This window comes from Wyeomyia smithii, chromosome 2 (assembly GCF_029784165.1).
Source record: "Wyeomyia smithii strain HCP4-BCI-WySm-NY-G18 chromosome 2, ASM2978416v1, whole genome shotgun sequence".
Classification (NCBI taxonomy): domain Eukaryota; kingdom Metazoa; phylum Arthropoda; class Insecta; order Diptera; family Culicidae; genus Wyeomyia; species Wyeomyia smithii.
Genome location: NC_073695.1, coordinates 208,945,237 through 208,960,822, shown reverse-complemented (window position 1 = coordinate 208,960,822; position 15,586 = coordinate 208,945,237).

The window sequence follows — 15,586 nt, the reverse complement described above, 5'->3', positions numbered from 1 at the left end:
TCAAACTTCGTCATATAAACTCTCGTCATTGTTAAAAGCTTTTAAATTTCGTTCTGTACAACAGAAACTTTCACGTGTGAAATACATTGTCTCTTGAACTCCGCAAGTGTTGGTGCACGTTTAACATGTCTTGGCATCGAATTGAAAAAAATTATACCTTTATAAAATAATGAATTCTGTGAAGTTCTGGTTAAAAAGAAAGGTGTTCTTATTTCATCCGCGTTTCTAGTGTTATATCTATGAAAATCACTTCCTCTTTCAATTCGATCACACAAATATTGAGGTAGCAAACCATTAATTATTTTAAAAATGAACACCATAGACAAATAAACAATTCGTTGCTTCACGGATAACCATTGCAAAGCGTCCAACATAAAAGCAGAGGAAGTTAGTCTATCACAATTTAAATCAAACGCATTATTCTATTCTGCAAACGCTGTAACCTCAATAATTGTGTGTTATTGGCCAAATACAAAAAGGTAGGGCAAAAATCCAAATGGGGCGAGATGATTGACTAGTATAGCTGTATTTTACTACTAATTGTTAATTCGTTTTTCAAACGGCATAATATTCCCTACTTCTTGGCAATTTTCTTGATGACATTGTCAATGTGAGCGTTGAACTTTAGGTTGTCGTCAATAATCACGCCAAGATATTTAATCTCCCGAACGCGACCAATTGTCTCATCATCTATTATAACAGAGACATCGTCATTTACCACGGTGCGCGAGAAAATCATAAATTTAGTTTTATCAATATTCAATTTCAATTGCTTATACTTCCGCCATCTGCTTAGAGAACGTAAATCTTCATTCAAGTGTGAAATAGCTTCTTCTAAATTTTTAGCTGCAATGAACAACACGGTGTCATCGGCAAATAGATTTATGTCACAAAAACGTAAAACTCGCCGCATGTCATTTATATACATAATAAACAAAAGGGGCCCTAATACACTTCCCTGTGGAGCTCCAAGATCATTCTCCACGGGACCAGATACAGAATCATTAAAAACAGTCCGTTGAGTTCTGTCAGACAAATAGCTTTCAAACCATCTGAATGCAGTACTCGAAATTCCAAAGCGCTTGATTGTGTTCAACAATAAGGGCCTAGAAATTGTTTCAAAAGCGCATTTCAGATCCAAAAATACAGCAACTATTGTGTCTCTATTTTCTAAGTTATCTTTCCATTTTGCAAGAACTAAATTCAACGCGGTTTCACACGAATGGCCTTCCCGGTAGCCAGATTGTTCCGGAATTAATAACGAGTTACTATTTAAATATTCTAACAGCTGACCTTTAACAACAAGTTCCAATATCTTTTCTAACGTGTGTAACATATTGATGGGACGAAACTCTTCGGCTTTAATCGTTCCAGCAACCTTTTGAATCGGAACAACCAACGATTCTTTCCACACTTTAGGCTCGTGCCCAGTTAGCAATGATTCATTAATAAGGTTCAGCAGAGTGTGACCAATAACATTGAAGCAATCTTGAATAACCCTAGCATTTACATCGTCTACGCCAGCCGTTTTACCTAATGAAAAACAAATATTTTTAAGGTCATCCATTGTTATTGGGTGAAAACCATCAAATCTACTATTAACGTTAGTCGGCTGTTTTATTTCATCCGGTTCATCGACCTGTTCAATTGATTGATTGATCAATGAAACACTATTGATGAAATAATCATTAAACTTACTAGCAATTATTTGTTTTGTTTGTTCTAATGTGCCATCAAAAGTTATGGACCGCGGTTTACAATTACTAGGTTTTAATAAAGATTTCAAAATTTTCCATAACTCTTTGCTGTTGTTTTGATGCTGAGTAATCTTTCTCTGGATATATTCACAACGCGTCTTTTTTAACGCTTGTGAATATTTATTACGCGCGATTGTGTACTCATTCCAATGACTCTGACTATTTGATCTACAAAACTTTTTGTACAATTTATCTCTCTTGCGCTTAAGACGCAAAAGATCCAAATTGTGTTCGCGTTCTTTAAGGTTACAAATTTATGTTCAACTAATTGATTCGTACACGTTTTCAAAATACTAGTAAGAACAGCTGCAGAATCATCTAAATTACCGGACGCGATTGGAAAATCCAAGCTTCTTTCAACAAGATTTGAAACAGCCTGTTTCGAATATTTTCTCCAGCATTTCAATTTTTTAAAATCATTATTCTCACTCAAGTTGTCTAATACGGTGATTACTAATGTCTCATGATCGGTTATTTTCATATCAGAATCCGTTACTGAGCAAATGGAATCCAAATTGGAATAAACATGATCAATCAAAGTTCTACTTCGCTGGGAAATACGTGTAAATTCATTAACGCTTTGTTTTAAATTGAAAGATTCTACTAAACGCTTCAAATGATTCGAATTTGTATTATCTCGCCAGTTGATATTAAAATCGCCAGTCAATATATTCAGTTTACTATAATCGAGAAATTCATCAAGCCAATTTTCCAATATTTCAAGGAAACGGTGATCACTACCCAAGTAACACACAAAACATGTTAGAAAATAAGTAACAACTAAAGTAGTCATATAAGTGTACTACAAGCGCAATTGAAAACTTGTGTTATTATATTGTGTTTGAAGTTGTTTTTCATCAGTAATACAACCGCATTTCGAAAACAAGCTCTTTTTTTCTGGTTTTGGAGATGTTTTTAATAACATGAGTTCAAGAATGACAATCACTATCACTTGGTCTTTTCGTAAGACATTACACAATCTAATAACAAAACTACGTACCTGTAGAATGCTTTTCCTTCGTACAGTAGTCGAAGCATTCAACACCTAACTCAAAATTACTTGATCAAATTATTATTTAAATTATATGAACGATTTCTATATTTATTCGAAGCGGTTTTGACGCGCCATCAAAAGATAAACAAAACGCTTGCAGTGTAACCAATATCTCTTCAGATTTTTGTTATTGTATATCTAACAACGTTTTCTAGTTTTGTTAGATTTCATATTCAGATAACGTTGAAACTATGCGAAAACAATTTCAATATTCAAGCGAAAGGAACAACTCTTTTTGAATGGTTGAATATTAATTTTTGTCATCATTTTATTATCAATTAAAACTGCCACTGATAAAGAAATTGCCGATCTAGTTGCACTGCGCAGACACAACACATTTGCGCATGCGCTGGTTAACAGTTGTCATAGCAACAGATTTGCGCATTGCCGTATTAGTACTCGAGATGTATTTTGCCACTTAATTATACCAAGTTGGCTTGCTTTCATGCAGTTATCGGTACTTGTTCTGCTAGCCTTCATGTTTTGCGCTTTTCTGGTGATATTGATGTCATGGAATAGGTAACGTCAACTATTCTATACCAACGTGTGTTACTTGGGTAGCATTGGGAGAATGATACAAAACACCAAAATTACCCACCTTCATACCACGTACTACTGTTATGCCCAAGAACCAATTGCCATCCTTCGCTTCGTTCCGGCAAAGCTCGAATTAAACTGATTCTCTGACATAAATAGCAACACCGCCAGTTTGTCTAGAATGTGATAAACAAGCAGCCACATTATATCCCGGAATACTATATTGATCATATGCTTCAATATCGACAATATGAGTCTCTGATAAGAACACTAAAAGTGGACGTTTATCTTCAACAATCTGACGTAATGCAACGTAGTTTGTTGTCAACCCCGCAATATTCAAATACAGAAATTCGAACTTATTCACATTCTTCTTGGAACTTGTTTGCTATTTATTGAAACACAAGCTGCTTTTCTTTTGATTGAATAATCTTTTATATATCAAGCATTCTGAACTAAATGCGGCATGGTTGACGTCCGAATTCATGTTACGCTCTTTATTCGCATTTCAAAACAGTAGACGTGCATTCAGATGTTTTGTGTTTTAGGCTACACCTGGAACACGTATCACAATTTTTGCAATCCATGCTCTTGTGCCCAAATTCTCCACATTTGAAGCATCTCAAAACATTTACCGCGGGAAATACTAAGCACCGATCAAATTCTACATTAACTTGCTTAGCAGATAACAAGCTGTTATACGTTTCCAAATCAACCTCTATTGCCGCGCTATACTTGTTATACCGAAAGCGAGGATTTTCATACGAGTTTATTACTTTTACATCATTAATTTGGATACCTTCATTTTGACTCTTTAAAAAGTCAATGAAAACATCAGGAGAAAGATTCTCGCTCATGCCCACTATTTTCAATCTCGGCACCGACGTGGAAACAACAGCACTGTAGTTTTCACCCAGATTGCTTTCAATGCCATTCTTCAACTTATCAAGTGGAAAGCGACCCTTCACGACTTGCGCAAAAGTCACGCTGTCATCAAAAACATCATCACTATTATCGTCATCAATTCTACGCTTCTTGCCGATTTGGTCCGAATCAGAAGGAACCGTCCCATTTATTTTGACGCGTATTTAATTCCAAAACCGAATTGTTCAATTTATCAAATTTTTCACAAAATAATTTTTCAAGAGATTTATTTACATTTAATCTCAACTGTTCCATACCGAAATTCAACGCGCTGTTTATCTGGGCCGATATTAGATCCCGCATTTCAATGACCGAATCAGAGAGAGAAGATAATTTCTTCATCTCTTCTTCAATACGCTTGATGTCCGGTATCAAATGTTGCCCACCACAACACTGGTTTGATAAACATTCGTCACACTTGAAGCAAAGATTATCATTATCTGTAACTATCTTTGCCGTTGCCTTGGTGAGTCCAGTACACTTGTAGTGAAACAAACGTGCAAAGTTGAAGCCCACACATTTCAACGGCAAATCCGATAGGACAATTGCCGTACCACAGCTAGAGCAAATCATCGCACACAACACACGTTAACACGGGACGCTATACCAATAGACATGCAGAGAAACAAGAGACAGAGGCAAAAAAAAAGATCGCCACCACCGCTGCTTTGAAAGCGTTGGGGGGGATTTTATTTTAACAAACTTTAACGCGAACTTGCTGCTTAAAGCAACTGTTCTTGTACTTAGCCTTTTGTAGATTCACTACCGACACACGTTAGAATATATCTACTGTGAATTACTGCACTATTTCACACGTAAATTAACAATTTTATATCACCACAAAATAACATCAACTAAGCTCACATTGACGAAGGCGAGGGGGGGAAGGGAGGATTTACCTGACGAACAATTGTGGCTAGGGCACGCTATTTTCTCCTGACTCTTCAACTGCACCTTTCACTTCACTTAGCGGATTAAAAGGACTGTCTTGCTCGACTTTTAGAATACAAATGTCCAAGTCAATTCCGCTATGCCCACTCAGTTGTCCAGGTCGTTCCCCTCCGCTAGAGGTCACTGCCCTCGCCCCGTCTTTTAGTGATTGCCGATCGCATTTTCGCCACCTCCGATCGCCTGTGAGCGGTCTCCCATATGTCGCTGCGAATAGGCGGGAAACCCGATGGGTGGTGGGCTGCGTTCTTAGGGTCATCTCCGCTCTTCTTGCCCTCGATAAGTGGGTGTACTGCTAGAGCATCCCTCTCACCGGCAAAAACCAACCATTTCCTTTTATTGTTAAAAAAAACACGTAACATTAACATATACACGAAAAATCCATAAAACCTTCGTAACGGAAGCTGCCGACGCTTACAATTATCATATGAACTAGTTACAGTGGCTAACACAGGTATGGCCCTAAAGCTCAACCTGGAAAATGAAATGAAAGATTATAGCTTTTCAACCATTACTGTAAAATTTTCAAGTGAACATAACGTTGCAGCGACGTACCCAGCGAGCAATTACTATGCGAAATCTTACGTAAGTTGTCGCTTGTTGGTAGTGGTAGGAATACCAAAATTCATAGGCATGGCTGAATAGATATAATCTTTCATTTTTTCCGGTTTGAGCTTTCGGAGTGCACTTTTTTTCATTTTGTCGACCAGTGTTATTAAAGTCCAGAACTTGTAATACCCTAGATATTATATTTTTTATACTCAATATTTTTGGCAACACTGACAAGCAAGATCGGGAATTCAAAGATGGCTACTTCGGGTTTCTAGAAAACAACCTAAAATGGTCGAATGCCTCCCAATAGGTGTATTTCCATAATCGAGATGATGCCCAGAGACTGGCGAACGAATCCAGACATAATCTTGGATTCAAAAAGGCGACTTCCGGTTTCCAAGATGGTAACTTCCGGCTTTCAGGAAACAACTGAAAAACGATCGAGTCTTGAATTGAAATGATGCCTTGAGACCGGAAATCGACTTTGGACGACATTTGCGAATTCAAGTTAGTGACTTCCAGTTCGTCTGGAGCAGGGATGTCATGTAGAAAACCTCATGTAGTTTCCGACGAGTTTTCTACGTAGAATACCTCTGGTAGAATACCTAACCAAAAACGAATATTCTACTAGTATTCTACGAAAATCTGCAAAGAGATTTTTGTGGTGAATTAGATGAAGAATAAACGAAACTTAAGTTTAATAATATTATTTATTTTTAATCATGATGATTATTTTGTGTGAATTGAAAACGAATTTGACAGTTAAAATCGTTGCTTATGATGTGTTTCATAAGTTTTCGTGTTAGAAATACCTCCCGTTTGCAAATTATTCTAGGGCTAGAGCACAAACAACAAACCCAGGTTTTTTTTTTATTTATTTAAGACGCATTACCACTGACATGGCATTCGCGTCTATAATAAACCCAGGTATGTTTAATTTTATCTTCGAAACTTTATATAAATTTGTAAATTAAATTAAGTAGCAATTCAGAACCCAAAAAATGAGTAATTGCCTAACTCAAAACTGAGTAATACTGTGCCTGAAAAGTGAGTAACAATCACTCAGTTTTTAAAACGCCTTGTTTCTCAATTATGCGTATTTACGGAGTTACTCAGTTTATAAGTTGTTCCACTTTTTACGAAAATGCGTCAACCGTTTAAAGTCGCATAGATTTTTTCGGGGGGTTTTTTATATGATGTTGGGTACGCTCTAAATATATGAGATTCGACAGCGATAGCATAGTTCTGAAGAAATCAGGCCTTAGATGTGCCTTTGCTGTTGCACTGATTTTGTATGTGTCGTATATTATGCGATTTTGCTTTCATTAGCATTTTTGGATGACAACAAATATGTTGTCGAACCGTGAATTACGATTGAAATTAGGTATTGAGTGAACACTTTGTTTGCTTTTTTGAGTTTCTTTATCATTGCTTGTTTCGCCATAATCACAAAAACACTTTTCTGCTCTCTTCGTGTTTCTTTTTTTTTTTGTTATATTGTTTCTACCGTTAATTAGATACACCTAATCAGCGCAGCGAATGGCATTCTATGACTCCTACTGTGAATTCTCGAGTGTTTGAGAGTTTTCTACTTTCAAGAGGTTTTCTACCGTAAAAAACTTAGAATACAGTTTTCTACGTAGATTACTTACGAGTCCCGAAAAATCGCGTAGAATACCATCCCTGATCTTATTTCAGAATATGATTATCTCTTTTAAGTCTTGTTTCGAGGTTCTCCGATCGGACTGAAACATTCAGGGTTTGTTTACCTATATAATAGAACAATGTTTTGCATAATCTCAGATTTTTTGAAAAGGGTAAGTGGAATAAAAAAGCCCACCAAAAACTGATGTCCAAAAACTGCTAAATACGTAAAATTGCTATAATTTTAATAACCCTGATTCGATTTTCCTGAAAATTAGCATGTTTACTCTATTCTAAAAAAGGAACAAAACAAAGGTTATTGGAAGTGGCTGCGGAGAATACATTATGAGAAAATTGCATTTTTCTAGAAGAATATGCTGATTTTCACAGCTGTTTTGCTCTTACCAACAGATCTAGGATTAAAATACAAATAATACGTTTTGTAGTGCAATTCAAGATATATTAACAAAATATATTATTAATAAAATGCGCCGTTATGAAAATGCCCGAGAAAATCCAATTTTTCTATAACATGTTTTCGACCATAATTTTGAACCCATATTGTGCGAGAAGCGTAACTCCGTTTTGTATCGATGTTCTTCCATTGGGCAGGATTTTGAAAAAGGGGTTGGTGGGGTGTTCGAAAACTGCTCAAATCGTAAAATAATTACTCTCCTCGAAGTTACACGATTAAATGAGAGGATATTTTTGGAGCCAATGAATGAATGCCAACAAAGTCATGTGATACTTTATGTTGAACTTTTTTGTTCAAAACGTGTCCATTGAATAATTTAATTATTAAATAGTCGAATGTAGTTTGGAACCAAGTTAACTCTTTATTTCATCATTTAAATTTTAATTCTGAATTATCATCATCTAACCAATCATCGAGCTTATTAGCAATTGCACTCAATATATTTCTCAAGAATGCATTTTTTTCTTGTAACTCTGGTATCAGCAAAAAAAGCGTTATAAAAATCAATTGGTTGATTTATTATTACCAACTAAAATTCATGATGTTCCTATACATTCATCAATACATAATCTTTACTAACTTGTACTAGCTCAAGCTTATTTTGCCTATTACAATATAGAAAATCGAGCGACCCGGGCAGGAGAGCATAACAAAATCATAACTCATCGATAACATATTTAGCTATAAGGACTAATCGTTTCAAACATGCATATAAAAATATCATGAAATTTTGATATCGTATCTCGCTATGCCTTCAATGAGATATTTGAGTTGTTTTTGAAATATCTCATTGGAAGTAAGTTTTTAAGTGAAAATTGTTCGTTACTGATTATTTATAATATATCAGTTATGCATTCAGTGTTCAATAAGTGGAAAATATCTGAATCGGTCATTTTCGTGATTTTTATTGCAAATTACTGGTTTGTTATTGAAATATCAAGCATTGTTATTCATATAGTCTTGGAGGAACAATATTTTGGTATTATTTTTTGTTATTTCACCAACTATGTAAACCATATTGAGATCTAAATGAGGTGTATTTCCAATATCTGGTTGTGATATTATAATGACATTTTCCCCTGCTCGGGGAATAACGTTTTGATTTATTCTACCGATAAATACATTTTCGGTTTGAATTGCTCTATTCCTGTAGCTCTGCTTTTGACCTCATTCCTTTATGAGCATCTACCGGTGCAATTTTTCTCCTTGTTTGCTCCAGCATAGGGGAACTGCTCCATTATTCATCTCAGCCCATATATTCATCTCATACAGAAAACAGGAAAAAACGCATATTATCTTCTTGAACCAATCTGCCAATCCATGGAATGGATTCTTATTAGTTCACTGTAGATTCCTCATAAAGTTCTGTACGGCTACAACGAGACTCGTTCAGCAGCGAACCAAAATTTTTTTCATCACTAGCGGACCATTTTTCATCTTAATCACTAAACAAAAACACTCACTACACTAAGAATACATTAATCTTTGAAATGTTCACCTCAAATTTCCAAAACAAACTTGAATTAGTAGAAATATATGAGATGAATTTCTACAATTTCTAAATTCCAACTGTATGTATTTTCATCTGTTTTCACTGCCTTGAAGAAAATCAAAAGTTGCCAAATCAGTTTTTGTTAATACGAAAAAATTATACTGAAAATGTTAACATAGGTAAATGGACAGCACTGAAGATGTTGACATAAATAGACAGCACTGCAGTGGTTACCTAGGTTACAATATTTGCACGTAAACAACTACAGCAGATATCTAGGAAACCTACTACAACGGACTGCGACTACGTTCATTCATGATAATGTGATTCATTCATGATTAACAGTGTGATGAATATAGGGGCGTCGCGAGATGAATAATTGAGCAGTGATTTAAGTTTTGAGATGGATATGGAAGCGTTGTGAAAAATGGTTTGTTTTACAAAATTCAGGAAAAATCGAGCTAATTTTACTAAATATACAATGCTGAACGATTCCATAAGAGCACGTAGGCGTATTTTGTTTACGTGAAAATTTGGTGTTTAATCCGTGCATTCCTCGTGAATATCGGCTTAATGAGATGAATAATGGAGCAGCTCCCCTATTTCAGAAAAAAAGAATGATTGAATATAGAGTTTATGTGGTTTCAAACTACACAAACTAACGGATAAACAAAGAAATCTTAAGATATTTGTTAATTATGATGTTTTTTTTTCCTCACATAACATTTATTTGACACGGCACAAATACAATTTAATGTTTAACGGCGCCAATTATATCTGATGACTTAAAAACTAAAGCAAATTTTTTATCCTCGCTGCCGACTACGAGCTGAAATTAAGTCTAACTTAAAACTAGCATGGGATTTCCAATCAGTGTTTTGTTGTTCAATGGTCGTCTGATAATCGTCGAATGGCATGTATGGATTCGTTCTGCTGAGCCACGATGTCGTGAGTTGGGACAGAGGCTCGTAGTCCTTGGGTCCTGGTTCTGTTGTGCGGGGTCTGGTTGCTGGTTTTGTGCTTAAGGTTCAAACGTGTTCTTGTCGTTTTGTTGGGTGTAGACGGAGGGGAACGGGACTAGACTGGGGCGTGGATGGATTTCAGGAAAACGTATATAAGGGACATGTAGGATAGGTCACGGCTCGCCAAGACATCACGAACAGGAACAGCCGGCTGTCTACCCTCGGCCTGCAGGGAAGCTATTAATTTAGACCTGGCGTCACGGTGTACAGGGCATGACCAAACCACATGCTCTATGTCGTGATAACCTTCACCACAGGCACAGATACCACTTTCCCCGAGCCCAACACGACGGAGGAGCGCGTCAAATCTATAGTGATTGGACATAAGCCGGGACATCACGCAAATGAAATCCCGACCTACATCCAACCCCTTGAACCACGGGTTCGTCGATACTTTGGGGATTATGGAATGTAACCACCTTCCCAATTCCCCTCTGGTCCAAGCATTTTGCCAACTGATGATCGTATTCTGACGTACAAGTGCGAAAAATTCATTAAAGGCAATTGGTCTTTCATAAATATCACCGTTTGTTGCGCCCACCTTAGCCAAAGAGTCCGCTTTCTCATTACCCGGTATCGAGCAGTGAGAAGGGACCCACGCTAAGGTAATCTGAGTAGATTTTTCGGATAAAGCACTCAGATGTTCCCGTATTTTCCCCAGGAAATACGGAGAGTGCTTAACATCTTTCATCGATCGGAGAGCCTCAATGGAACTGAGACTGTCCGTAAAGATGAAATAATGGTCCGTGGGCATTTTTTCGATAATCCCTAGGGTGTACTGAATTGCAGCTAATTCTGCGACGTAAACAGAAGCAGGATTATCGAGCTTATGGGAGACGGTTAAATTGTTATTGAAGATACCGAAGCCAGTGGACCCATCAAGAAGTGATCCGTCGGTGTAGTACATATTGTCGCAGTTGATGTTTCGATATTTATTGGAAAAAATTTTAGGGATCTGCTGCACGCGTAAATGATCCGGGATTCCACGAGTTTCTTCTATCATGGATGTATCGAAAAACACAGTAGAATCAGAAGTATTTGATAAGTCGACACGATTTGGAATATTCGAAGAAGGGTTAATATTTTGGGACATGTGATTGAAATACAATGTCATAAAACGGGTTTGAGAATTAAGTTCGATTAACCTTTCAAAATTTTCAATCACGGGACGGTTCAAGACCTCACATTTGATTAGAATACGAGAAGACAGGCTCCAGAAGCGGTTTTTCAATGGTAGTACTCCAGCTAAAACCTCCAAACTCATCGTATGGGTCGACTGCATGCAACCTAAGGCGATACGCAAACAACGATATTGTATTCGCTCCAGTTTGATCAAATGTGTGTTTGCTGCGGAGCGGAAGCAGAAACACCCGTATTCAATAACAGACAATATCGTTGTTTGGTAAAGCCTTATAAGGTCTCCTGGATGGGCTCCCCACCATTGTCCGGTTATTGTACGAAGAAAATTCACTCTTTGTTGACATTTTTTCATCAGATACCTCACGTGAGAACCCCAGGTGCCTTTAGAGTCGAACCAGACACCAAGATATTTGTGTACCAAAACCTGAGAAATCGTTTTACCCATTAATTGTGTTTGAAGCTGAGCAGGTTCATGCTTCCTAGAAAAAACTACTATCTCAGTCTTCTCCGGAGAGAATTCGATACCTAGCTGTAAAGCCCAAGCAGACAAATTGTCCAAGGTATCTTGCAATGGTCCTTGCAAATCGGCAGCTTTGGCTCCTGTAACAGAGATTACACTGTCGTCTGCAAGTTGTCTTATCGTGCATGAATTTGCCAGACATTCGTCGATGTCATTTACATAAAAGTTGTAAAGAAGGGGGCTTAAACATGAGCCCTGGGGAAGACCCATGTAGCTAATGCGAAAAGTTGCCAAATCGCCATGCGTAAAATGCATGTGCTTTTCGGACAACAAGTTGTGCAAAAAATTGTTCAAAATTGGAGAAAATCCTTGTCGGTGAAGTTTACCCGAAAGAATGTCAATAGAAACGGAATCAAAAGCCCCCTTAATGTCCAAGAACGCAGACGCCATTTGTTCTTTACGAGCATACGCCAGCTGAATATCTGTTGAAAGCAACGCAAGACAATCATTCGTCCCTTTGGCACGGCGGAAGCCAAATTGAGTTTCTGATAGTAGACCATTTGATTCGACCCAGTGGTCTAAACGACGGAGTATCATTTTTTCCATCAATTTCCGGATACAGGATAGCATTGCAATCGGCCTATAAGAGTTGTGATTAGAAGCTGGTTTCCCTGGTTTTTGGATGGCGATCACCTTCACTTGCCTCCAATCCTGCGGTACAATGTTTTGCTCCAGGAACTTATTGAACAAGTTCAACAAGCGCCTCTTGGCATTGCCGGGTAGATTCTTCAACAAGTTGAATTTGATTCTATCTAATCCAGGCGCGTTATTGTTACAGGACAGGAGGGCAACTGAAAGTTCTGCCATCGTAAAAGGTGATTCTATCGCGTCGTGGCCCGGAGACGCATCGCGAACAATATTTTGCTCAGGAACAGAGTCCGGACATACTTTCCTGGCAAAATCAAATATCCACCTACTTGAAGACTCCTCGCTTTCGTTGACCGTTACGCGATTCCGCATTCTTCGGGCTGTGTTCCAAAGAGTGCTCATCGATGTCTCCCTCGACGTCTCGTTCACGAACCGACGCCAATATCCACGTTTCTTTGCTTTAGCCAAGCTTTTAAGCTTGGTATCAAGCTCCGAATACCGTAAATAGTCGCCAGGTATACCTCCCGTCTGGTAGGCCTTAAACGCGTCGGATCTTTGCGTGTAGACATCGGAGCACTCTTGGTCCCACCACGGAGTGGGAGGCCGTTCTTTGATCGTTACGCCGGGATATTTCTTCGTTTGGGCTTGCAACGCGGCGTCGAGAATCAAGCCCGCGAGGAGGTTGTATTCTTCAAGTGGTGAATGATGTTGAATCGACTCGACCGCTTTTGAAATCATTTCCTCGTATAACTTCCAATCGACATTTCGTGTGAGGTCATACGGAATGTCAATTGGTCGCATGCGAGTTGACCCGTTAGTAATTGAAATAAGAATAGGCAGATGGTCGCTACCGTGAGGATCGAGGATTACCTTCCATGTGCAATCCAACCGTAGCGACGTCGAACATAAGGATAGATCCAAAGCGCTTGGGCGCGCTGGAGGTTTCGGGATACGTGTCATTTCACCGTTGTTTAAAATAGTCATGTCGAAGTCATCGCAAAGGTTATAGATTAAAGAGGAGCGGTTATCATTGTATGGGGAACCCCAAGCCACGCCATGAGAGTTGAAGTCTCCCAAAATCAAACGTGGCGAGGGAAGAAGTTCTATTAAATCAAAGAGCAGCCGTTGCCCAACCTGTGCTCTGGGGGGAATATATATTGAGGCAATACAAAGCTCTTTACCTTGTATTGTCATTTGACATGCGACAACTTCGATGCCTGGAATCGAGGGGAGGTTAATACGATAGAAAGAATAGCACTTTTTAATCCCTAAAAGTACTCCTCCATATGGGGTGTCTCGATCAAGGCGAATAATATTAAAATCATGGAGGTTGAGATCAATATTTGAAGTAAGCCAAGTTTCACAAAGGGAAAATGCATCGCATTTGTTTTTATTTATCAAAACTTTAAACGAATCAATTTTTGGTAAAATACTTCTACAATTCCACTGTAAGACAGAGATAGAATCCTTCATATACGCAGTTGAATTAGGCATCGAAGGATACAATCGCTGCAAGGAGAGGCCATTGGGCAGTCAACTGCTTCAAAAATGATCTAACTGTTGGGAGGAATGCTGTAAGAAAAATTTTAATTGGATCGGGTACATTGAAAGTTTCAAAAATCCAGTCCACAATGTCAGAAAATTTCACTAATCCAGAGTTTGTTTCATCAACTGGGAGTGTAAAAGGAGCAACTGGGGTTTTAGATGTTCCTGGCAGTGCTGGGAACTCCTTCTGGGACTTTAAATTTGCCAGCCCAGGAGGAGTTTGCTTCGGTTTTTCCGCAGCACTGTTTGGTTTGATTGTAACCTTCATTTCACTTTGAGAAATCTTAGGACCTTTTCTGGGAAGTTTAGGAGAGGAAACACTTTTCCTCTTTCTAGACTCCCCAGGATTGGCGTAAGATGCTCCCGCTGGTGAATCGTCAGAATCGGTTTCCTCAGAGGGCAACAGATCGAAGGGGTTCGAAGTAACGGGAGAAGTGGTAACGGTCTTCTTCAGCATGTCAGCGTAGGAACGCTTTGAACGCTCTTTGAGAGACCGTTTTATTTTATCCCTGCGCTGCATGTACACCGCACATGTCGAGAGCTCATGCAGATTTTCTCCGCAGTGAATACACTTTTCAGCGTTAACACTGCAAGAATCTTCCGCATGAGACTCCCCACACTTGCCACAACGTGCCTTATTGCAGCAGTAGGCGGCTGTATGGCCTAACTGCTTGCAATTCAGGCAGTTCATGACGCGGGGCACGTAGAGCCTCACAGGGAGACGAACCCGGTGGATCGAGACGTGGCTTGGTAGTGCAGACCCGGCGAACGTAACTCGAAACGAGTCTGACGGAGTGTATACTGTTTTGCCACCGATGATCGATGCTGACCGCAATTGCTTGCAGTCGAGCACCTTTACTTCGGGACACGTTTTGTTCTTAAAGCACCCTTTGGCACTTTGCAGTATACACTCGACGGACAGACTCGAATCGGTTATGACACCGTCGATCTCCACGTCTCGTGCGGGTATGTAAACGCGATACTCGCGTGTGAAGAGCTCAGAGCAAGCTATATCGTTGGCCTCTTTCAGGTTACCGACCACGACACGGAGCTTGTTAGGCCGGACCTTGGAAATTTCGGTCACGCCCTTGTACTCCTTCGTCAGGTCTTTAGAAATCTGCAAGAGGTTCAACTTTTTCGATTTCGGTCCTGCCTTTGGCCGAAAATAAACAGTATAGCTGCCCTGGGCTCCGTCTGGGTAAAGCCTGGGGCGAGGGGGGACTGAAGAATGAACAGGGGAGGGGGTAACAGAAGGGTCAGGGTCAGAGGGGTTCGGGGATGGTGGCGCGGGAGGCGAGGGATCTACATCCATCTTAAGTCTAGCGCACTAGCGCTGACAAGAACACGTACCTTTTTATTTCTCCCTTCCAGTAAGGTTGGTTGTCCGA